Consider the following 18,665-nt stretch of genomic DNA (forward strand, 5'->3'; position numbering starts at 1 on the left):
TGAAACTTCTTTCTGATCTGTGCATTCAGCTAACAGAGTTAAACCATACTTTTGATTGAGCAGATCTGAACACTCTTTCTGTAGAAAATGCAACTGGATATTTGGAGCGCTAAGAGTGTAGTAGTGGAAAAAGGAATATATTCAAATATAAACTACACCGAAGCATTCTGTGAAACTTCTTTCTGATTTGAGCATTCAGCTTACAGAGTTAAGCCATACTTTTGATTGAGCAGTTTTGAAACACTCTGTCTGTAGAAAATGCAACTGGACATTCGTAGCGCTAAGTGGGTAATAGTGGAAAAAAGAATATGTTCAAATATAAACTACACAGAAGCATTGTATGAAACTTTTTTCTGTTCTGTGCATTCAACTAACAGAGTTGAACCTTACTTTTGATTGAGCCTTTCTGAAACACTCTTTGTGTAGAAACTGCAATTGGACATTCTGAGCGCTAAGAGGCCTATATGGGGAAAAATAATATCTTCAAATAAAAACTACACAGAAGCATTGTGTGAATCTTATTTCTGATATGTTCATTAAGCTAAGAGAGTTAAACCATACTTTTGATTGCGCAGTTCTGAACACTCTTTCTGTAGAAAATGCAAGTGGACATTCGGAGCGCTAAGAGGGTAATAGTGGAAAAAGGAATATATTCATATATAAACTACACAGTAGCATTCTGTGAAAATTCTTTCTTTTCTGTGCATTCAACTAACAGAGTTGAACCTTACTTTTGATTGAGCCGTTCTGAAACACTCTTTCTGTAGAAACTGCAATTGGACATGCTAAGCGGTAAGAGGCCTACATTGGGAAAAAGAATCTCTTCAAATAAAAACTACACAGATGCATTCTGTGAAACTTATTTCTGATCTGTAAATTCAGTTAACAGAGATAAAACATATTTTTGATTGAGCAGTTATAAAACACTCTTTTTGTAGAAAATGCAAGTGGAGATTCCGAGCGCTAAGAGGGTAATAGTGGAAAAAGGAATGTCTTCAAATATATACTACACAGAATCATTCGGTGAAACTTCTTTCTGATCTGTGCATTCAGCTAACAGAGTTAAACCATACTTTTGATTGAGCAGATCTGAACACTCTTTCTGTAGAATATGCAACTGGACATTTGGAGCGCTAAGAGAGTAGTAGTGGAAAAAGTAATATATTCAAATATAAACTACACAGAAGCATTCTGTGAATCTTCTTTCTGATCTGAGCATTCAGCTAACAGAGTTAAACCATACTTTTGATTGAGCAGTTTTGAAACACTCTGTCTGTAGAAAATGCAACTGGACATTCGTAGCGCTAAGTGGGTAATAGTGGAAAAAAGAATATGTTCAAATATAAACTACACAGAAGCATTGTATGAAACTTCTTTCTGTTCTGTGCATTCAACTAACATAGTTGAACCTTACTTTTGATTGAGCCGTTCTGAAACACTCTTTCTGTAGAAACTGCAATTGGACATTCTGAGCGCTAAGAGGCCTATATTGGGAAAAAGAATGTCTACAAATAAAAACTACACAGAAGAATTGTGTGAAACTTCTTTCTGTTCTGTTTGTTCAACTAAAAGAGTTGAACCTTAGTTTTGATTGAGCCGTTCTGAAACACTCTTTCTGTAGAAAATGCAAGTGGAGATTCGGAGCGCTAAGAGGGTAATAGTGGAAAAAGGAATGTCTCCAAATATAAACTACACAGAATCATTCGGTGAAACTTCTTTCCGATCTGTGCATTCAGCTAACAGAGTTAAACCATACTTTTGATTGAGCAGATCTGAACACTCTTTCTGTAGAAAATGCAACTGGACATTTGGAGCGCTAAGAGAGTAGTAGTGGAAAAAGGAATATATTCAAATATAAACTACACAGAAGCATTCTGTGAAACTTCTTTCTGATTTGAGCATTCAGCTAACAGAGTTAAACCATACTTTTGATTGAGCAGTTTTGAAACACTCTGTCTGTAGAAAATGCAACTGGACATTCGTAGCGCTAAGTGGGTAATAGTGGAAAAAAGAATATGTTCAAATATAAACTACACAGAAGCATTGTATGAAACTTCTTTCTGTTCTGTGCATTCAACTAACAGAGTTGAACCTTACTTTTGATTGAGCCTTTCTGAAACACTCTTTCTGTAGAAACTACAATTGGAAATTCTGAGTGCTAAGAGGTCTCTATTGGGAAAAATAATATCTTCAAATAAAAACTACACAGAAGAATTGTGTGAATCTTATTTCTGATATGTTCATTAAGCTAACAGAGTTAAACCATACTTTTGATTGCGCAGTTCTGAACCCTGTTTCTGTAGAAAATGCAAGTGGACATTCTGAGCGCTAAGAGGGTAATAGTGGAAAAAGGACTATATTCAAATATAAACTACACAGTAGCATTCTGTGAAAATTCTTTCTGTTCTGTGCATTCAACTAACAGAGTTGAACCTTACTTTTGATTGAGCCGTTCTGAAACACTCTTTCTGTAGAAACTGCAATTGGACATGCTAAGCGCTAAGAGGCCTACTTTGGGAAAAAGAATATCTTCAAATAAAAACTACACAGATGCATTCTGTGAAACTTATTTCTGATCTGTAAATTCAGTTAACAGAGATAAAACATATTTTTGATTGAGCAGTTATGAAACACTCTTTTCGTAGAAAATACAAGTGGAGATTCGGAGCGCTAAGAGGGTAATAGTGGAAAAAGGAATGTCTTCAAATATAAACTACACAGAATCATTCGGTGAAACTTCTTTCTGATCTGTGCATTCAGCTAACAGAGTTAAACCATACTTTTGATTGAGCAGATCTGAACACTCTTTCTGTAGAAAATGCAACTGGACATTTGGAGCGCTAAGAGCGTAGTAGTGGAAAAAGGAATATATTCAAATATAAACTACACAGAAGCATTCTGTGAAACTTCTTTCTGATCTGAGCATTCAGCTAACAGAGTTAAACCATACTTTTGATTGAGCAGTTTTGAAACAATCTGTCTGTAGAAAATGCAACTGGACATTCGTAGCGCTAAGTGGGTAATAGTGGAAAAAAGAATATGTTCAAATATAAACTACACAGAAGCATTGTATGAAACTACTTTCTGTTCAGTGCATTCAACTAACAGAGTTGAAACTTACTTTTGATTGAGCCGTTGTGAAACACTCTTTCTGTAGAAACTGCAATTGGACATTCTGAGCGCTAAGAGGCCTATATTGGGAAAAAGAATGTCTACAAATAAAAACTACACAGAAGAATTGTGTGAAACTTCTTTCTGTTCTGTGTGTTCAACTAAAAGAGTTGAACCTTAGTTTTCATTGAGCCGTTCTGAAACACTCTTTCTGTAGAAAATGCAAGTGGAGATTCGGAGCGCTAAGAGGGTAATAGTGGAAAAAGGAATGTCTCCAAATATAAACTACACAGAAACATTCTGTGAAACTTCTTTCTGATCTGTGCATTCAGCTAACAGATTTAAACCATACTTTTGATTGAGCAGATCTGAACACTCTTTCTGTAGAAAATGCAACTGGACATTTGGAGCGCTAAGCGCGTAGTAGTGGAAAAAGGAATATATTCAAATATAAACTACACAGAAGCATTCTGTGAAACTTCTTTCCGATCTGAGCATTCAGCTAACAGAGTTATACCATACTTTTGATTGAGCAGTTTTGAAACACTCTGTCTGTAGAAAATGCAACTGGACATTCGTAGCGCTAAGTGGGTAATAGTGGAAAAAAGAATATGTTCAAATATAAACTACACAGAAGCATTGTATGAAACTTCTTTCTGTTCTGTGCATTCAACTAACAGAGTTGAACCTTACTTTTGATTGAGCCTTTCTGAAACACTCTTTCTGTAGAAACTGCAATTGGAAATTCTGAGCGCTAAGAGGTCTCTATTGGGAAAAATAATATCTTCAAATAAAAACTACACAGAAGCATTGTGTGAATCTTATTTCTGATATGTTCATTAAGCTAACAGAGTTAAACCATACTTCTGATTGCGCAGTTCTGAACCCTCTTTCTGTAGAAAATGCAAGTGGACATTCGGAGCGCTAAGAGGGTAAAAGTGGAAAAAGGACTATATTCAAATATAAACTACACAGTAGCATTCTGTGAAAATTCTTTCTGTTCTGTGCATTCAACTAACAGAGTTGAACCTTACTTTTGATTGAGCCGTTCTGAAACACTCTTTCTGTAGAAACTGCAATTGGACATGCTAAGAGCTAAGAGGCCTACTTTGGGAAAAAGAATATCTTCAAATAAAAACTATACAGATGCATTCTGTGAAACTTATTTCTGATCTGTAAATTCAGTTAACAGAGATAAAACATATTTTTGATTGAGCAGTTATGAAACACTCTTTTTGTAGAAAATACAAGTGGAGATTCGGAGCGCTAAGAGGGTAATAGTGGAAAAAGGAATGTCTTCAAATATAAACTACACAGAATCATTCGGTGAAACTTCTTTCTGATCTGTGCATTCAGCTAACAGAGTTAAACCATACTTTTGATTGAGCAGATCTGAACACTCTTTCTGTAGAAAATGCAACTGGACATTTGGAGCGCTAAGAGCGTAGTAGTGGAAAAAGGAATATATTCAAATATAAACTACACAGAAGCATTCTGTGAAACTTCTTTCTGATCTGAGCATTCAGCTAACAGAGTTAAACCATACTTTTGATTGAGCAGTTTTGAAACAATCTGTCTGTAGAAAATGCAACTGGACATTCGTAGCGCTAAGTGGGTAATAGTGGAAAAAAGAATATGTTCAAATATAAACTACACAGAAGCATTGTATGAAACTTCTTTCTGTTCAGTGCATTCAACTAACAGAGTTGAACCTTACTTTTGATTGAGCCGTTCTGAAACACTCTTTCTGTAGAAACTGCAATTGGACATTCTGAGCGCTAAGAGGCCTATATTGGGAAAAAGTATGTCTACAAATAAAAACTACACAGAAGAATTGTGTGAAACTTCTTTCTGTTCTGTTTGTTCAACTAAAAGAGTTGAACCTTAGTTTTGATTGAGCCGTTCTGAAACACTCTTTCTGTAGAAAATGCAAGTGGAGATTCGGAGCGCTAAGAGGGTAATAGTGGAAAAAGGAATGTCTCCAAATATAAACTACACAGAAACATTCTGTGAAACTTCTTTCTGATCTGTGCATTCAGCTAACAGAGTTAAACCATACTTTTGATTGATCAGATCTGAACACTCTTTCTGTAGAAAATGCAACTGGACATTTGGAGCGCTAAGCGCGTAGTAGTGGAAAAAGGAATATATTCAAATATAAACTACACAGAAGCATTCTGTGAAACTTCTTTCCGATCTGAGCATTCAGCTAACAGAGTTATACCATACTTTTGATTGAGCAGTTTTGAAACACTCTGTCTGTAGAAAATGCAACTGGACATTCATAGCGCTAAGTGGGTAATAGTGGAAAAAAGAATATGTTCAAATATAAACTACACAGAAGCATTGTATAAAACTTCTTTCTGTTCTGTGCATTCAACTAACAGAGTTTAACCTTACTTTTGATTGAGCCGTTCTGAAACACTCTTTCTGTAGAAACTGCAATTGGACATTCTGAGCGCTAAGAGGCCTATATTGGGAAAAAGAATGTCTACAAATAAAAACTACACAGAAGAATTGTGTGAAACTTCTTTCTGTTCTGTTTGTTCAACTAAAAGAGTTGAACCTTAGTTTTGATTGAGCCGTTCTGAAACACTCTTTCTGTAGAAAATGCAAGTGGAGATTCGGAGCGCTAAGAGGGTAATAGTGGAAAAAGGAATGTCTCCAAATATAAACTACACAGAATCATTCTGTGAAACTTCTTTCCGATCTGTGCATTCAGCTAACAGAGTTAAACCATACTTTTGATTGAGCAGATCTGAACACTCTTTCTGTAGAAAATGCAACTGGACATTTGGAGCGCTAAGAGTGTAGTAGTGGAAAAAGGAATATATTCAAATATAAACTACACCGAAGCATTCTGTGAAACTTCTTTCTGATTTGAGCATTCAGCTAACAGAGGTAACCATACTTTTGATTGAGCAGTTTTGAAACACTCTGTCTGTAGAAAATGCAACTGGACATTCGTAGCGCTAAGTGGGTAATAGTGGAAAAAAGAATATGTTCAAATATAAACTACACAGAAGCATTGTATGAAACTTCTTTCTGTTCTGTGCATTCAACTAACAGAGTTGAACCTTACTTTTGATTGAGCCAATCTGAAACACTCTTTGTGTAGAAACTGCAATTGGACATTCTGAGCGCTAAGAGGCCTATATGGGGAAAAATAATATATTCAAATAAAAACTACACAGAAGCATTGTGTGAATCTTATTTCTGATATGTTCATTAAGCTAACAGAGTTAAAACATACTTTTGATTGCGCAGTTCTGAACACTCTTTCTGTAGAAAATGCAAGTGGACATTCGGAGCGCTAAGAGGGTAATAGTTTAAAAAGGAATATATTAAAATATAAACTACACAGTAGCATTCTGTGAAAATTCTTTCTTTTCTGTGCATTCAACTAACAGCGTTGAACCTTACTTTTGATTGAGCCGTTCTGAAACACTCTTTCTGTAGAAACTGCAATTGGACATGCTAAGCGCTAAGAGGCCTACATTGGGAAAAAGAATCTCTTCAAATAAAAACTACACAGATGCATTCTGTGAAACTTATTTCTGATCTGTAAATTCAGTTAACAGAGATAAAACATATTTTTGATTGAGCAGTTATAAAACACTCTTTTTGTAGAAAATGCAAGTGGAGATTCCGAGCGCTAAGAGGGTAATAGTGGAAAAAGGAATGTCTTCAAATATATACTACACAGAATCATTCGGTGAAACTTCTTTCTGATCTGTGCATTCAGCTAACAGAGTTAAACCATACTTTTGATTGAGCAGATCTGAACACTCTTTCTGTAGAATATGCAACTGGACATTTGGAGCCCTAAGAGAGTAGTAGTGGAAAAAGGAATATATTCAAATGTAAACTACACAGGAGCATTCTGTGAAACTTCTTTCTGATCTGAGCATTCAGCTAACAGAGTTAAACCATACTTTTGATTGAGCAGTTTTGAAACACTCTGTCTGTAGAAAATGCAACTGGACATTCGTAGCGCTAAGTGGGTAATAGTGGAAAAAAGAATATGTTCAAATATAAACTACACAGAAGCATTGTATGAAACTTCTTTCTGTTCAGTGCATTCAACTAACAGAGTTGAACCTTACTTTTGATTGAACCGTTGTGAAACACTCTTTCTGTAGAAACTGCAATTGGACATTCTGAGCGCTAAGTGGCCTATATTGGGAAAACGAATGTCTACAAATAAAAACTACACAGAAGAATTGTGTGAAACTTCTTTCTGTTCTGTTTGTTCAACTAAAAGAGTTGAACTTTAGTTTTGATTGAGCCGTTCTGAAACACTCTTTCTGTAGAAAATGCAAGTGGAGATTCGGAGCGCTAAGAGGGTAATAGTGGAAAAAGGAATGTCTCCAAATATAAACTACACAGAATCATTCGGTGAAACTTCTTTCCGATCTGTGCATTCAGCTAACAGAGTTAAACCATACTTTTGATTGAGCAGATCTGAACACTCTTTCTGTAGAAAATGCAACTGGACATTTGGAGCGCTAAGAGAGTAGTAGTGGAAAAAGGAATATATTCAAATATAAACTACACAGAAGCATTCTGTGAAACTTCTTTCTGATTTGAGCATTCAGCTAACAGAGTTAAACCATACTTTTGATTGAGCAGTTTTGAAACACTCTGTCTGTAGAAAATGCAACTGGACATTCGTAGCGCTAAGTGGGTAATAGTGGAAAAAAGAATATGTTCAAATATAAACTACACAGTAGCATTGTATGAAACTACTTTCTGTTCTGTGCATTCAACTAACAGAGTTGAACCTTACTTTTGATTGAGCCTTTCTGAAACACTCTTTCTGTAGAAACTGCAATTGGAAATTCTGAGCGCTAAGAGGTCTCTATTGGGAAAAATAATATCTTCAAATAAAAACTACACAGAAGCATTGTGTGAATCTTATTTCTGATATGTTCATTAAGCTAACAGTGTTAAACCATACTTTTGATTGCGCAGTTCTGAACCCTCTTTCTGTAGAAAATGCAAGTGGACATTCGGAGCGCTAAGAGGGTAATAGTGGAAAAAGGACTATATTCAAATATAAACTACACAGTAGCATTCTGTGAAAATTCTTTCTGTTCTGTGCATTCAACTAACAGAGTTGAACCTTACTTTTGATTGAGCCGTTCTGAAACACTCTTTCTGTAGAAACTGCAATTGGACATGCTAAGCGCTAAGAGGCCTACTTTGGGAAAAAGAATATCTTCAAATAAAAACTACACAGATGCATTCTGTGAAACTTATTTCTGATCTGTAAATTCAGTTAACAGAGATAAAACATATTTTTGATTCAGCAGTTATGAAACACTCTTTTTGTAGAAAATGCAAGTGGAGATTCGGAGCGCTAAGAGGGTAATAGTGGAAAAAGGAATGTCTTCAAATATAAACTACACAGAATCATTCGGTGAAACTTCTTTCTGATCTGTGGATTCAGCTAACAGAGTTAAACCATACTTTTGATTGAGCAGATCTGAACACTCTTTCTGTAGAAAATGCAACTGGACATTTGGAGCGCTAAGCGCGTAGTAGTGGAGAAAGGAATATATTCAAATATAAACTACACCGAAGCATTCTGTGAAACTTCTTTCTGATTTGAGCATTCAGCTTACAGAGTTAAGCCATACTTTTGATTGAGCAGTTTTGAAACACTCTGTCTGTAGAAAATGCAACTGGACATTCGTAGCGCTAAGTGGGTAATAGTGGAAAAAAGAATATTTTCAAATATAAACTACACAGAAGCATTGTATGAAACTTCTTTCTGTTCTGTGCATTCAACTAACAGAGTTGAACCTTACTTTTGATTGAGCCTTTCTGAAACACTCTTTGTGTAGAAACTGCAATTGGACATTCTGAGCGCTAAGAGGACTATATGGGGAAAAATAATATCTTCAAATAAAAACTACACAGAAGCATTGTGTGAATCTTATTTCTGATATGTTCATTAAGCTAACAGAGTTAAACCATACTTTTGATTGCGCAGTTCTGAACACTCTTTCTGTAGAAAATGCAAGTGGACATTCGGAGCGCTAAGAGGGTAATAGTGGAAAAAGGAATATATTCAAATATAAACTACACAGTAGCATTCTGTGAAAATTCTTTCTTTTCTGTGCATTCAACTAACAGAGTTGAACCTTACTTTTGATTGAGCCGTTCTGAAACACTCTTTCTGTAGAAACTGCAATTGGACATGCTAAGCGCTAAGAGGCCTATATTGGGAAAAAGAATCTCTTCAAATAAAAACTACACAGATGCATTCTGTGAAACTTATTTCTGATCTGTAAATTCAGTTAACAGAGATAAAACATATTTTTGATTGAGCAGTTATAAAACACTCTTTTTGTAGAAAATGCAAGTGGAGATTCCGAGCGCTAAGAGGGTAATAGTGGAAAAAGGAATGTCTTCAAATATATACTACACAGAATCATTCGGTGAAACTTCTTTCTGATCTGTGCATTCAGCTAACAGAGTTAAACCATACTTTTGATTGAGCAGATCTGAACACTCTTTCTGTAGAATATGCAACTGGACATTTGGAGCGCTAAGAGAGTAGTAGTGGAAAAAGGAATATATTCAAATATAAACTACACAGAAGCATTCTGTGAAACTTCTTTCTGATCTGAGCATTCAGCTAACAGAGTTAAACCATACTTTTCATTGAGCAGTTTTGAAACACTCTGTCTGTAGAAAATGCAACTGGACATTCGTAGCGCTAAGTGGGTAATAGTGGAAAAAAGAATATGTTCAAATATAAACTACACAGAAGCATTGTATGAAACTTCTTTCTGTTCTGTGCATTCAACTAACAGAGTTGAACCTTACTTTTGATTGAGCCGTTCTGAAACACTCTTTCTGTAGAAACTGCAATTGGACATTCTGAGCGCTAAGAGGCCTATATTGGGAAAAAGAATGTCTACAAATAAAAACTACACAGAAGAATTGTGTGAAACTTCTTTCTGTTCTGTTTGTTCAACTAAAAGAGTTGAACCTTAGTTTTGATTGAGCCGTTCTGAAACACTCTTTCTGTAGAAAATGCAAGTGGAGATTCGGAGCGCTAAGAGGGTAATAGTGGAAAAAGGAATGTCTCCAAATATAAACTACACAGAATCATTCGGTGAAACTTCTTTCTGATCTGTGCATTCAGCTAACAGAGTTAAACCATACTTTTGATTGAGCAGATCTGAACACTCTTTCTGTAGAAAATGCAACTGGACATTTGGAGCGCTAAGAGAGTAGTAGTGGAAAAAGGAATATATCCAAATATAAACTACACAGAAGCATTCTGTGAAACTTCTTTCTGATTTGAGCATTCAGCTAACAGAGTTAAACCATACTTTTGATTGAGCAGTTTTGAAACACTCTGTCTGTAGAAAATGCAACTGGACATTCGTAGCGCTAAGTGGGTAATAGTGGAAAAAAGAATATGTTCAAATATAAACTACACAGAAGCATTGTATGAAACTTCTTTCTGTTCTGTGCATTCAACTAACAGAGTTGAACCTTACTTTTGATTGAGCCTTTCTGAAACACTCTTTCTGTAGAAACTACAATTGGAAATTCTGAGTGCTAAGAGGTCTCTATTGGGAAAAATAATATCTTCAAATAAAAACTACACAGAAGAATTGTGTGAATCTTAGTTCTGATATGTTCATTAAGCTAACAGTGTTAAACCATACTTTTGATTGCGCAGTTCTGAACCCTCTTTCTGTAGAAAATGTAAGTGGACATTCGGAGCGCTAAGAGGGTAATAGTGGAAAAAGGACTATATTCAAATATAAAATACACAGTAGCATTCTGTGAAACTTCTTTCTGATCTGAGCATTCAGCTAACAGAGTTAAACCATACTTTTGATTGAGCAGTTTTGAAACAATCTGTCTGTAGAAAATGCAACTGGACATTCGTAGCGCTAAGTGGGTAATAGTGTAAAAAAGAATATGTTCAAATATAAACTACACAGAAGCATTGTATGAAACTTCTTTCTGTTCAGTGCATTCAACTAACAGAGTTGAACCTTACTTTTGATTGAGCCGTTCTGAAACACTCTTTCTGTAGAAACTGCAATTGGACATTCTGAACGCTAAGAGGCCTATACTGGGAAAAAGTATGTCTACAAATAAAAACTACACAGAAGAATTTTGTGAAACTTCTTTCTGTTCTGTTTGTTCAACTAAAAGAGTTGAACCTTAGTTTTGATTGAGCCGTTCTGAAACACTCTTTCTGTAGAAAATGCAAGTGGAGATTCGGAGCGCTAAGAGGGTAATAGTGGAAAAAGGAATGTCTCCAAATATAAACTACACAGAAACATTCTGTGAAACTTCTTTCTGATCTGTGCATTCAGCTAACAGAGTTAAACCATACTTTTGATTGAGCAGATCTGAACACTCTTTCTGTAGAAAATGCAACTGGATATTTGGAGCGCTAAGAGTGTAGTAGTGGAAAAAGGAATATATTCAAATATAAACTACACCGAAGCATTCTGTGAAACTTCTTTCTGATTTGAGCATTCAGCTTACAGAGTTAAGCCATACTTTTGATTGAGCAGTTTTGAAACACTCTGTCTGTAGAAAATGCAACTGGACATTCGTAGCGCTAAGTGGGTAATAGTGGAAAAAAGAATATGTTCAAATATAAACTACACAGAAGCATTGTATGAAACTTTTTTCTGTTCTGTGCATTCAACTAACAGAGTTGAACCTTACTTTTGATTGAGCCTTTCTGAAACACTCTTTGTGTAGAAACTGCAATTGGACATTCTGAGCGCTAAGAGGCCTATATGGGGAAAAATAATATCTTCAAATAAAAACTACACAGAAGCATTGTGTGAATCTTATTTCTGATATGTTCATTAAGCTAAGAGAGTTAAACCATACTTTTGATTGCGCAGTTCTGAACACTCTTTCTGTAGAAAATGCAAGTGGACATTCGGAGCGCTAAGAGGGTAATAGTGGAAAAAGGAATATATTCATATATAAACTACACAGTAGCATTCTGTGAAAATTCTTTCTTTTCTGTGCATTCAACTAACAGAGTTGAACCTTACTTTTGATTGAGCCGTTCTGAAACACTCTTTCTGTAGAAACTGCAATTGGACATGCTAAGCGCTAAGAGGCCTACATTGGGAAAAAGAATCTCTTCAAATAAAAACTACACAGATGCATTCTGTGAAACTTATTTCTGATCTGTAAATTCAGTTAACAGAGATAAAACATATTTTTGATTGAGCAGTTATAAAACACTCTTTTTGTAGAAAATGCAAGTGGAGATTCCGAGCGCTAAGAGGGTAATAGTGGAAAAAGGAATGTCTTCAAATATATACTACACAGAATCATTCGGTGAAACTTCTTTCTGATCTGTGCATTCAGCTAACAGAGTTAAACCATACTTTTGATTGAGCAGATCTGAACACTCTTTCTGTAGAATATGCAACTGGACATTTGGAGCGCTAAGAGAGTAGTAGTGGAAAAAGTAATATATTCAAATATAAACTACACAGAAGCATTCTGTGAATCTTCTTTCTGATCTGAGCATTCAGCTAACAGAGTTAAACCATACTTTTGATTGAGCAGTTTTGAAACACTCTGTCTGTAGAAAATGCAACTGGACATTCGTAGCGCTAAGTGGGTAATAGTGGAAAAAAGAATATGTTCAAATATAAACTACACAGAAGCATTGTATGAAACTTCTTTCTGTTCTGTGCATTCAACTAACATAGTTGAACCTTACTTTTGATTGAGCCGTTCTGAAACACTCTTTCTGTAGAAACTGCAATTGGACATTCTGAGCGCTAAGAGGCCTATATTGGGAAAAAGAATGTCTACAAATAAAAACTACACAGAAGAATTGTGTGAAACTTCTTTCTGTTCTGTTTGTTCAACTAAAAGAGTTGAACCTTAGTTTTGATTGAGCCGTTCTGAAACACTCTTTCTGTAGAAAATGCAAGTGGAGATTCGGAGCGCTAAGAGGGTAATAGTGGAAAAAGGAATGTCTCCAAATATAAACTACACAGAATCATTCGGTGAAACTTCTTTCCGATCTGTGCATTCAGCTAACAGAGTTAAACCATACTTTTGATTGAGCAGATCTGAACACTCTTTCTGTAGAAAATGCAACTGGACATTTGGAGCGCTAAGAGAGTAGTAGTGGAAAAAGGAATATATTCAAATATAAACTACACAGAAGCATTCTGTGAAACTTCTTTCTGATTTGAGCATTCAGCTAACAGAGTTAAACCATACTTTTGATTGAGCAGTTTTGAAACACTCTGTCTGTAGAAAATGCAACTGGACATTCGTAGCGCTAAGTGGGTAATAGTGGAAAAAAGAATATGTTCAAATATAAACTACACAGAAGCATTGTATGAAACTTCTTTCTGTTCTGTGCATTCAACTAACAGAGTTGAACCTTACTTTTGATTGAGCCTTTCTGAAACACTCTTTCTGTAGAAACTACAATTGGAAATTCTGAGTGCTAAGAGGTCTCTATTGGGAAAAATAATATCTTCAAATAAAAACTACACAGAAGAATTGTGTGAATCTTATTTCTGATATGTTCATTAAGCTAACAGAGTTAAACCATACTTTTGATTGCGCAGTTCTGAACCCTCTTTCTGTAGAAAATGCAAGTGGACATTCTGAGCGCTAAGAGGGTAATAGTGGAAAAAGGACTATATTCAAATATAAACTACACAGTAGCATTCTGTGAAAATTCTTTCTGTTCTGTGCATTCAACTAACAGAGTTGAACCTTACTTTTGATTGAGCCGTTCTGAAACACTCTTTCTGTAGAAACTGCAATTGGACATGCTAAGCGCTAAGAGGCCTACTTTGGGAAAAAGAATATCTTCAAATAAAAACTACACAGATGCATTCTGTGAAACTTATTTCTGATCTGTAAATTCAGTTAACAGAGATAAAACATATTTTTGATTCAGCAGTTATGAAACACTCTTTTCGTAGAAAATACAAGTGGAGATTCGGAGCGCTAAGAGGGTAATAGTGGAAAAAGGAATGTCTTCAAATATAAACTACACAGAATCATTCGGTGAAACTTCTTTCTGATCTGTGCATTCAGCTAACAGAGTTAAACCATACTTTTGATTGAGCAGATCTGAACACTCTTTCTGTAGAAAATGCAACTGGACATTTGGAGCGCTAAGAGCGTAGTAGTGGAAAAAGGAATATATTCAAATATAAACTACACAGAAGCATTCTGTGAAACTTCTTTCTGATCTGAGCATTCAGCTAACAGAGTTAAACCATACTTTTGATTGAGCAGTTTTGAAACAATCTGTCTGTAGAAAATGCAACTGGACATTCGTAGCGCTAAGTGGGTAATAGTGGAAAAAAGAATATGTTCAAATATAAACTACACAGAAGCATTGTATGAAACTACTTTCTGTTCAGTGCATTCAACTAACAGAGTTGAAACTTACTTTTGATTGAGTCGTTGTGAAACACTCTTTCTGTAGAAACTGCAATTGGACATTCTGAGCGCTAAGAGGCCTATATTGGGAAAAAGAATGTCTACAAATAAAAACTACACAGAAGAATTGTGTGAAACTTCTTTCTGTTCTGTGTGTTCAACTAAAAGAGTTGAACCTTAGTTTTCATTGAGCCGTTCTGAAACACTCTTTCTGTAGAAAATGCAAGTGGAGATTCGGAGCGCTAAGAGGGTAATAGTGGAAAAAGGAATGTCTCCAAATATAAACTACACAGAAACATTCTGTGAAACTTCTTTCTGATCTGTGCATTCAGCTAACAGATTTAAACCATACTTTTGATTGAGCAGATCTGAACACTCTTTCTGTAGAAAATGCAACTGGACATTTGGAGCGCTAAGCGCGTAGTAGTGGAAAAAGGAATATATTCAAATATAAACTACACAGAAGCATTCTGTGAAACTTCTTTCCGATCTGAGCATTCAGCTAACAGAGTTATACCATACTTTTGATTGAGCAGTTTTGAAACATTCTGTCTGTAGAAAATGCAACTGGACATTCGTAGCGCTAAGTGGGTAATAGTGGAAAAAAGAATATGTTCAAATATAAACTACACAGAAGCATTGTATGAAACTTCTTTCTGTTCTGTGCATTCAACTAACAGAGTTGAACCTTACTTTTGATTGAGCCTTTCTGAAACACTCTTTCTGTAGAAACTGCAATTGGAAATTCTGAGCGCTAAGAGGTCTCTATTGGGAAAAATAATATCTTCAAATAAAAACTACACAGAAGCATTGTGTGAATCTTATTTCTGATATGTTCATTAAGCTAACAGAGTTAAACCATACTTCTGATTGCGCAGTTCTGAACCCTCTTTCTGTAGAAAATGCAAGTGGACATTCGGAGCGCTAAGAGGGTAAAAGTGGAAAAAGGACTATATTCAAATACAAACTACACAGTAGCATTCTGTGAAAATTCTTTCTGTTCTGTGCATTCAACTAACAGAGTTGAACCTTACTTTTGATTGAGCCGTTCTGAAACACTCTTTCTGTAGAAACTGCAATTGGACATGCTAAGAGCTAAGAGGCCTACTTTGGGAAAAAGAATATCTTCAAATAAAAACTATACAGATGCATTCTGTGAAACTTATTTCTGATCTGTAAATTCAGTTAACAGAGATAAAACATATTTTTGATTGAGCAGTTATGAAACACTCTTTTTGTAGAAAATACAAGTGGAGATTCGGAGCGCTAAGAGGGTAATAGTGGAAAAAGGAATGTCTTCAAATATAAACTACACAGAATCATTCGGTGAAACTTCTTTCTGATCTGTGCATTCAGCTAACAGAGTTAAACCATACTTTTGATTGAGCAGATCTGAACACTCTTTCTGTAGAAAATGCAACTGGACATTTGGAGCGCTAAGAGCGTAGTAGTGGAAAAAGGAATATATTCAAATATAAACTACACAGAAGCATTCTGTGAAACTTCTTTCTGATCTGAGCATTCAGCTAACAGAGTTAAACCATACTTTTGATTGAGCAGTTTTGAAACAATCTGTCTGTAGAAAATGCAACTGGACATTCGTAGCGCTAAGTGGGTAATAGTGGAAAAAAGAATATGTTCAAATATAAACTACACAGAAGCATTGTATGAAACTTCTTTCTGTTCAGTGCATTCAACTAACAGAGTTGAACCTTACTTTTGATTGAGCCGTTCTGAAACACTCTTTCTGTAGAAACTGCAATTGGACATTCTGAGCGCTAAGAGGCCTATATTGGGAAAAAGTATGTCTACAAATAAAAACTACACAGAAGAATTGTGTGAAACTTCTTTCTGTTCTGTTTGTTCAACTAAAAGAGTTGAACCTTAGTTTTGATTGAGCCGTTCTGAAACACTCTTTCTGTAGAAAATGCAAGTGGAGATTCGGAGCGCTAAGAGGGTAATAGTGGAAAAAGGAATGTCTCCAAATATAAACTACACAGAAACATTCTGTGAAACTTCTTTCTGATCTGTGCATTCAGCTAACAGAGTTAAACCATACTTTTGATTGATCAGATCTGAACACTCTTTCTGTAGAAAATGCAACTGGACATTTGGAGCGCTAAGCGCGTAGTAGTGGAAAAAGGAATATATTCAAATATAAACTACACAGAAGCATTCTGTGAAACTTCTTTCCGATCTGAGCATTCAGCTAACAGAGTTATACCATACTTTTGATTGAGCAGTTTTGAAACACTCTGTCTGTAGAAAATGCAACTGGACATTCGTAGCGCTAAGTGGGTAATAGTGGAAAAAAGAATATGTTCAAATATAAACTACACAGAAGCATTGTATAAAACTTCTTTCTGTTCTGTGCATTCAACTAACAGAGTTTAACCTTACTTTTGATTGAGCCGTTCTGAAACACTCTTTCTGTAGAAACTGCAATTGTACATTCTGAGCGCTAAGAGGCCTATATTGGGAAAAAGAATGTCTACAAATAAAAACTACACAGAAGAATTGTGTGAAACTTCTTTCTGTTCTGTTTGTTCAACTAAAAGAGTTGAACCTTAGTTTTGATTGAGCCGTTCTGAAACACTCTTTCTGTAGAAAATGCAAGTGGAGATTCGGAGCGCTAAGAGGGTAATAGTGGAAAAAGGAATGTCTCCAAATATAAACTACACAGAATCATTCTGTGAAACTTCTTTCCGATCTGTGCATTCAGCTAACAGAGTTAAACCATACTTTTGATTGAGCAGATCTGAACACTCTTTCTGTAGAAAATGCAACTGGACATTTGGAGCGCTAAGAGTGTAGTAGTGGAAAAAGGAATATATTCAAATATAAACTACACCGAAGCATTCTGTGAAACTTCTTTCTGATTTGAGCATTCAGCTAACAGAGGTAACCATACTTTTGATTGAGCAGTTTTGAAACACTCTGTCTGTAGAAAATGCAACTGGACATTCGTAGCGCTAAGTGGGTAATAGTGGAAAAAAGAATATGTTCAAATATAAACTACACAGAAGCATTGTATGAAACTTCTTTCTGTTCTGTGCATTCAACTAACAGAGTTGAACCTTACTTTTGATTGAGCCAATCTGAAACACTCTTTGTGTAGAAACTGCAATTGGACATTCTGAGCGCTAAGAGGCCTATATGGGGAAAAATAATATCTTCAAATAAAAACTACACAGAAGCATTGTGTGAATCTTATTTCTGATATGTTCATTAAGCTAACAGAGTTAAAAAATACTTTTGATTGCGCAGTTCTGAACACTCTTTCTGTAGAAAATGCAAGTGGACATTCGGAGCGCTAAGAGGGTAATAGTTTAAAAAGGAATATATTCAAATATAAACTACACAGTAGCATTCTGTGAAAATTCTTTCTTTTCTGTGCATTCAACTAACAGCGTTGAACCTTACTTTTGATTGAGCCGTTCTGAAACACTCTTTCTGTAGAAACTGCAATTGGACATGCTAAGCGCTAAGAGGCCTACATTGGGAAAAAGAATCTCTTCAAATAAAAACTACACAGATGCATTCTGTGAAACTTATTTCTGATCTGTAAATTCAGTTAACAGAGATAAAACATATTTTTGATTGAGCAGTTATAAAACACTCTTTTTGTAGAAAATGCAAGTGGAGATTCCGAGCGCTAAGAGGGTAATAGTGGAAAAAGGAATGTCTTCAAATATATACTACACAGAATCATTCGGTGAAACTTCTTTCTGATCTGTGCATTCAGCTAACAGAGTTAAACCATACTTTTGATTGAGCAGATCTGAACACTCTTTCTGTAGAATATGCAACTGGACATTTGGAGCCCTAAGAGAGTAGTAGTGGAAAAAGGAATATATTCAAATGTAAACTACACAGAAGCATTCTGTGAAACTTCTTTCTGATCTGAGCATTCAGCTAACAGAGTTAAACCATACTTTTGATTGAGCAGTTTTGAAACACTCTGTCTGTAGAAAATGCAACTGGACATTCGTAGCGCTAAGTGGGTAATAGTGGAAAAAAGAATATGTTCAAATATAAACTACACAGAAGCATTGTATGAAACTTCTTTCTGTTCTGTGCATTCAACTAACAGAGTTGAACCTTACTTTTGATTGAGC

The sequence above is a fragment of the Symphalangus syndactylus genome, chromosome 14 (assembly GCF_028878055.3).
Source record: "Symphalangus syndactylus isolate Jambi chromosome 14, NHGRI_mSymSyn1-v2.1_pri, whole genome shotgun sequence".
Lineage (NCBI taxonomy): Eukaryota > Metazoa > Chordata > Mammalia > Primates > Hylobatidae > Symphalangus > Symphalangus syndactylus.